Consider the following 7817-nt stretch of genomic DNA (forward strand, 5'->3'; position numbering starts at 1 on the left):
GGTTTGTTATGATACCGGTGGAGTAATGTTAGTCCTAACCGCAGGAAAAAGTTCGCTGGGTGATAGATAAGATTCACTGATACATTTGGGTTTGGGTTTGGCCAAAAATAATAAAATGGATGTATAAGTAAATAGTTAAATAAATGAAAAAATAAATAATACATAGATCTATAAATGAAGAGATAGATCTATAAATGAAGACACAGAATATATTCTCGAACAATACGATAATTAACCTCATAGAAAGAAATGAAAAATGTCTCGTAACCGCCTTAGATTTTATCCTCAATCTGGCAGATCATCACACGTCATGCTAACAAGAAATGTTGCAGCAGACCTGTACCACAAATCAATCCAATAAAGTAGTAACTGACCCACCTGACCAAACCTCCTAGCATGTGTCGCGTAACCACAAGTCATTACTGGACAAGGTCGAACAAGGCCAGAAGTCTTAATAAAATATGAGCCCAAGGAACTTCTGGGACTCACAGGTCGTGAAAGAATTGACTAATTGATTGGCTCATAGCACCACAAAAAAGGTTAGAGATTTAACCGGACTACTCAGAAATACCATGAGTCACCACTACATTACTAATGCCCACCAAAATCGAGAAAGGCCCCCCCCCCGCCACAAGCCCCTGGTTATGTGGAGGGTCTTGCTACGAATGGTCCATGGGCGACAGAGGGGAGTGAGAGCCGGTGGAGTGAGTGTTGGTGAAGTGGACATTTTGCGTCTGATTATCCTAACCTAAAACTGATATTAATCTATTAAAATTAAAGTACTTGGAATGAGGCTTAGTATATATATATATATAGGTATATATATATATATATATATATATATTATATATTATACTATATATAATATATATATATATATATATATATATATATATATACAAAAAATATAATATATACATATATTATATATATAATACAACATATATACATTATATATATATTATATATACAACAACGTATGTTATGTATATAGTATAATATATAATAATAATAATATATAATATATATAATATATATATATTAATATATATATATATATATATATATATATATATATATATATATATATATATATATATATATATATATATATATACACTCGACCTACACGAGCGGCAAGCTAGATTGCTGTTACATTAATGGCTCCTGAAACCAATCTAGAAAATGTATTAGACATGAAAAAAAATATCCACCTGCCTGTACCATTCTGTACCACCTGTAACTCATTTTTCACACAGGAAAACCGGTTCTTTCACAAACTATAAAACTTGAAGATTCCTCTGGAAGGTCATGACTTTTACTATTGAACAAAAGATCAGGGATAAAATATACTGGAAATTCAGTCATTCATCAAACGAATTAACACAATGCGACCATTTGTAAGAGTCTGCATGAATACAGATGCAAGCATTCGCTAAATTCTTAAATATACAAATGAACTGCCAAAAATAGAACAATCCACTTTATGCTATTTGTATATGACTCGTGGAGGCTATACCTCGCCAGGGAGGAAAGGATTTTATGAAATTGATGGAATGTTTGTTTGTAATGTTTGTATGGTGGTTTTACGTTGCACGGAACCAGTGTTTATTCAGCAACGGGACCAACGGCTTTACGTGACTTCCGAACCACGTCGAGAGTGAATTTCTCTCACCAGAAACACACATCTCTCACTCCTCAATGGAATGCCCGAGAATCGAACTCGCGGCCATCGAGGTGGCAGGCCAAGACCATACCGATCACGCCACTGAGGCGCTGAAATTGATGGAATGGACTATATAGCTTAGGCCAAAGGCCAAGCACTGGGACCTATGAGGTCACTCAGCGCTGGAAAGGAAACTGAGAGTAAGTAGGTTTGAACAGTGTAATTGGAGGAAAACTTTAAAGCAGTTTCACTATGAAATGGTTGTTAGGAGAGGATGGATAGGAAGATGAGAAGAAAGAAAATATGAATGGAGGTACAGTAAAAGGAATGAAAGGGGTTGCAGCTACGGTGTTTTTTTTTTTTTTTTTTTTTTTTTTTTTTTTTTTTTTTTTTATGACTAACCTGAAACTGACACTGTCACTTTCCACACTACTGCGTAGTTCACTCATATTAGATATTTGTATCTATTGGAGAAGAGAAAACGTCTTCATTACATTCTTAAGAAGCCTTATAAGAAGCTATATGAAGTAGATGATGACTCCCCTTAAACTTATAAAGAAAAAACAAAAATGTTTATTCTCGGTTCAGTAGTTGAACAGTGTGTGTGTCTGTGAGAGAGAGAGAGAGAGAGAGAGAGAGAGAGAGAGAGAGAGAGAGAGAAAATATAATATTTAAGCTTCGAGCATCGTAATCGTATTCTCCCTCATGACGAATTGTTGAATCACGACGACTCAGGTCTAAGATTCAAGGTCGCCAAAATCTCGGAGTCTCTTAAAACAAGTAAAAATTGCGCCGATCTGTTGGTGGCCTTTGTTGTTGATATCGACAGCGGTGTCAGAGGTACGATTATGGCCAACTTTAAACTTTAAATAAAATCAAATCTACGGAGGCTAGAGCGCTGCAATTTGGTATGTTTAATGATTGGATAGTGGCTGATCAACATACCAATCTCCAGCCCTCTAGTCTCTGTAGTTTTTTTGCGAATAAGGGCGGACAGAAAAAGGTCTTTTACAGAAAACTAAAACCCGAGAATAGGAGCGCATCATCGTACACTAGTTTGAGAGGCAATGAATTAGAAACATCAGTGGCTTTTAGCAGTGTCCCCATAAGCAGTTCTTAAGTTTTACGTCAAGTTATGATTTAATGGTTAAAATGCAGAAAATTTAATGATTAGACTGCGTATTTTCCGATGTAGAATTACTTTCCTGCCGCAAATAAACTACACGTCACTAGCTTGCATAAAGTATTTTTGACGAAGAAAAATAAAGGATATGTTTTATAACGTTATTTTCATAATAAAACATAAAAAGGCAAGGTGAAGAATTTTATTCCTCAGTGCCGTAGCCTGTGCTCGGAAAAGCCACGGAGGGTTGCCAGATATCGGCAGAAAGCCACACTAGTAGACGAAATTCCTCAAAACGGCAACCCTGATTGGAAACTGCGCCAAGTTCCAGAATGTTCCCCTTGACTCTCTTTCCCCCAAGAACCAAAATTCCGATACGCAAAAGTTCTTGTCATATAATGACTGCTGCTTCCTTCTCCTCACTGATGAATATCTATCATTAACTTAGGCAGCCGATGGGCAGGCGCAAGGAGGAGTTCTCGTTCATCAAGCACAAAGAAGAAGAAGAAGAAGAAGAAGGAGAAGAAGAAGCAGAAGGAGAAGAAGAAGAAGAAAGAGGAGGAGGGAAAAAATGAAGGAGAACACGGAGAATAAGAAGAAAAGGAAGAGGAAAAAGATTAAGTGGAAAAGGAAGAAGAGGAAGGAAAATAAGAAGAAAAGGAAGAAAAAAAAGAGGACGTGAAAAAGGAGGAATAAAAGAAAGGAGAAGAAGAAGAATAAGAAGATGAAGAATAAGAAGAAAAGGAGGAAGAAAAGGAAGAAAAAGATTAAGTGGAAAAGGAAGAAGGAGGGTAAGAAGAAAAGGAAGAAGAAAAAGAGGAAGAGAAAAAGGAGGAGGAAAAGAAAGAGAAGAAGAAGAATAAGAAGAAACGGATGAAGAAGAAGAAGAAGACGGAAAATGAAGGAGAACAAGAAGAATAAGAAGAAAAGGAAGAAGAAAAAGATCAGGTGGAAAAAGAAGAAGAAGAAGAAGAATAAGAAGAAGAGGAAGAAGAAAAAGATTAGGTGGAAAAAGAAGAAGAAGAAGAAGAATAAGAAGAAGAGGAAGAAGAAAAAGATTAGGTGGAAAAGGAAGAAGAAGAAGGAGAATCAGAAGAAAAGGAAGAAGAAAAAGATTAGGTGGAAAAGGAAGAAAAAGAAAAAGGAGAATAAGAAGAAATGGAAGAAGAAAAAGATTAAGTGGATAAGGAAGCAAAAGTAGAAAATAAGAAAAAAAGAAGAAAAAAACGAGGAAGAGGAAACGGAGGATGAAAAGAAAGGGGAAGAAGAAGAAGAATAAGAAGGTGAAGAAGAAGAAGAAGAAGAAGAAGGAGAAGAAGAATAGGAGTTTAGGCTACAGGTTCTTCTTCCACAAAATGATATTGAAGGAGAGACGCAACATACACACATACAAACACACATCCATTCCTCGTGTCAACACCGATTCGTCGTTGCTACAGCAAAGCCAATGTCACGCAATACACACACATACACACATACAGAGAGAGAGAGAGAGAGAGAGAGAGAGAGGGAGAGAGAACTTGACTAATCCGTCGAATTTCTATGCTACTTCCAACGAACCTGAATGTGTAGTTGTGTAAGGAGAGAGAGAGAGAGAGAGAGAGAGAGAGAGAGAGAGAGAGAGAGAGAGAATTTTCATATAACTGATCATCATAATGCTAAGTCGGTCAATCTTCTTATTATACTTACAACGAATATAAATGATATAAAAACCTAAGAATAAATAGATACATATATATATATGTATCTATTTATATATATATATACATATATATATATATATATATATGATACATATATGTATCTATATATATATATATATATATATATATATATATATATATATATATATATAATATATATATATATGTATATATATATATATATATATATATATATATATATATATATATATATATATATATATACAATATATAATTGGAACTTGCCATCCCGAACGTTTCGTATCATAATGGGATTTTTGAACGTATAGGGGGACTGATAATAATGATAGCAGATTTCGAACTCTTTCTCGGCCTCTGTATTCTCACGCTCTGTTAATTGCGCTTTGCGTGATAAATAAAGGTAGCAAATTTGCCGGATAAATTAAACGTTCTTTTGTAATATTAACTATTAAACCCTCAGATTTGAATATTCAACTATATATATATATATATATATATACGATATATATGTAATTATATATGTATATATATATATATATATATATATATATATATACATATATATATCTATATATCTATATATATATATATATATATATATATGTATTATAGTATATATATATATATATATATATATATATATATATTATATAATGTATATCATATATATATATATATATATTATATATACATATATAATTACATATATATATATATGATATATATCTATATATATATATATATATATATATATATATATATATATATATATATAGTTGAATATTCAAATCTGAGGGTTTAATAGTTATATTACAAAAGAACGTTTAATTTATCGGCAAATTTGCTACTTTATTTATCACGCAAAGCGCAATTAACAGAGCGTGAGAATACAGAGGCCGAGAAAGAGTTCGAAATCTGCTATCATTATTATCAGCCCTCCCCTATACGTTCAAAAATCCTATTTATGATACGAGACGTTCGGGATGGCAAGTTCCAACCTAGGGACGTTACGTACCGTCTAGAAACTCTAACCTTAGGTACCTTCATCCTCTATATATTGATATAAGCGCTAGTTGTAAGAGACACCACTCCGGACTGGACGACGGAAAACATAAGTCTTCGTGAATACACTTTTATTATTATTATTATTATTATTATTATTATTATTAATTATTTCGGAAGGAGACCCTCTAGTAGACATGTTTGTTAAAAATGACTGCTGCTTTTCAGCACTATTAATCTTATCCAAAGAGTCTTCTCTATCTTTCTGATGACGGCTTTCTCCTTGTTGCTTAGACTGGCGAGCAACGCACCAAAGGGCATGGTAAAATTCGGTTGAGTCATTTGATTTATTATTGCTTATACAATTTTCTCTCTCATCTCTCTCTCTCTCTCTCTCTCTCTAACGCGACGTCCTCCTGATCGACAGGACATTATCAAGCGATAACTGCTGAGGGACTGAATTCCAGTGGCGAGTCCTTCTCCTTTTATCGTGGTGTTGCGACTCTCCAGTACGGTCAGAGCATTCTCTTCTCCGTAGGTCGAGTTTTTATTGGTTCCCGGGAAGGTGACTCATACGGCGGGCGTTGACGAGTCTTGCAGACCTTCTCAGGTAGGGGGTATCACCGGGAGCCTCTTGATTGGCTTCTACCTGCGTGACGTCACCCCTGGTATTATTCTCATGTCCGGTGTTCGTTCCATGCGCGCTGGTACTTTCGTTAGGGAGAGGGGTGTGGTCCTCCTCACACATTTGTCGTATCAGGAAGCATGCTTCTTGGGTGGTATTGAGGGAGGCTTTTCCTCGAGGATGAGCAGCGCTTCTAGGAGACGCAGACGTTCGTGGGTCAGGTGCTCTCCCGATGATCTTAATATTCCTGACGATGTCGTCTCTCGTGATGTTTCTGCGGTGTACTGCAAGGGCGTGCTGCCTAATGGCGCCTCCTGTTGTGGCAGGAAATCCTTTTTTTGACAGGCGCATCGTCGTCATGCCGATGTAAATCCCAGGGCATCCTTGGGCGGGGCATACGTATCGGTAGACGACGTTGGACTGCTTCAGGGGGTCTCCTGCCGGTGGGGAGGGGTTGTTTCTTCATCAGGAGGTCTTTTGTACGCCGATTCTTTGTAGTAAATAATGAGGGACACTCTCTTCCTTCCTCCATGGGGGCGGACGTGTTCCTCTATTATTTTCTTCATGGCTGCTTCTTCTTCCTTGTATTGGTGGTGCATGAAGGCTTTATAGAAAAGTTTGATATCCTCCGGGGGCGGAATGTTCCTTCCTTCTCTTCCTACACCCCGTCATGTACCACTTGTCAAGGGCGGCTCGAGTTTCTCGGTTTACGAGTTTGTTCGAGTTACCCATTGTTAATTAGCATCTGGGATGCTCGGTCGAGTTCGAGGTGTTGGTGGTCCTGCCAATGCGTCGAACAGCTGGCGAGAGTGGGCCCCCTCCTTGACGAAGGCCCTGACTGGTGGTGGTTCTTGAAACCGCCGCAGGACACTCCCGCTTATCACCATTCAGAACAACAAAGTCCTGAGGTTCGTTAGGCTTTTGGTGGTAAACTGGTAGTTTCGCCAACCTTCTGATTCGTCCTTCGTGACAAGGACGTCGAGGAAAGGGGAGCCGATCGTCTTTGCTAGCTGTACTCTGACAGTGAAGTTGAGTGCGCTGTTCTGCAGGAACTGCTGCTGAAGGGCTTCTACCTCATCCTCGCAGTCGGCTTGCACGAAGATGTCATCGATGTAGCGTGCGTATGTGCGGGGACATCTGTGTTGCGAGAAGACCCTTTCTTCCACTTCTCCCATGTAGAAGTTAGCGGAGAGGACTCCTAAGGGGGACCCCATCGCTACGCCGTCCTTCTGGCGGTACATCTGTCCTCGGTGGGTGGTGAAAGGGGCTCTCTTCGTACAGATAGCCAGCAGGGTTCTTAAGGAGTCTTCTGGGATGTTAGGGGGTCTCATATCGGGATTCCCTATATACCCGCTCCATGATGATCCCTATCGTCTCGTCGACTGGGACGTTGGTGAATAGGGACTCAACGTCTAAGGACGCCATGGTTCCGCACCGGGGGAGTCGCGGATCTCTCCAAAAATTCCACCGATGAGGTGAGGCAGTACCTGGAGGGGATGTAGGGGGTCAGAATTTTATTAAGGCGTTTGGCCAGAGCGTAAGTCGGGGCGGGCATTTGGCTGATGATCGGGCGTAGGGGGTTGCCTTCCTTGTGGGTCTTCACGTTCCCGTAAAGGTAGCCGAGGCTGTAGTCACCTTGGATGGGCGGGAGGGTGTGTGGCATTCGTAGCGGCATTCACGGCTTGCGATGACCCGGTTGGCGTCGCGTTTGATGTC

General features: G+C 38.6%; 1 pseudogene; it reads right to left on the reverse strand.

Moving 5' to 3' along the window:
• Nucleotides 1–3228: 3228 nt before the first annotated feature.
• LOC135201977 (uncharacterized protein DDB_G0271670-like) lies at nt 3229–6667 on the reverse strand (annotated as a pseudogene).
• Nucleotides 6668–7817: the final 1150 nt, after the last annotated feature.

Source organism: Macrobrachium nipponense, chromosome 30 (genome assembly GCF_015104395.2).
Source record: "Macrobrachium nipponense isolate FS-2020 chromosome 30, ASM1510439v2, whole genome shotgun sequence".
NCBI lineage: Eukaryota > Metazoa > Arthropoda > Malacostraca > Decapoda > Palaemonidae > Macrobrachium > Macrobrachium nipponense.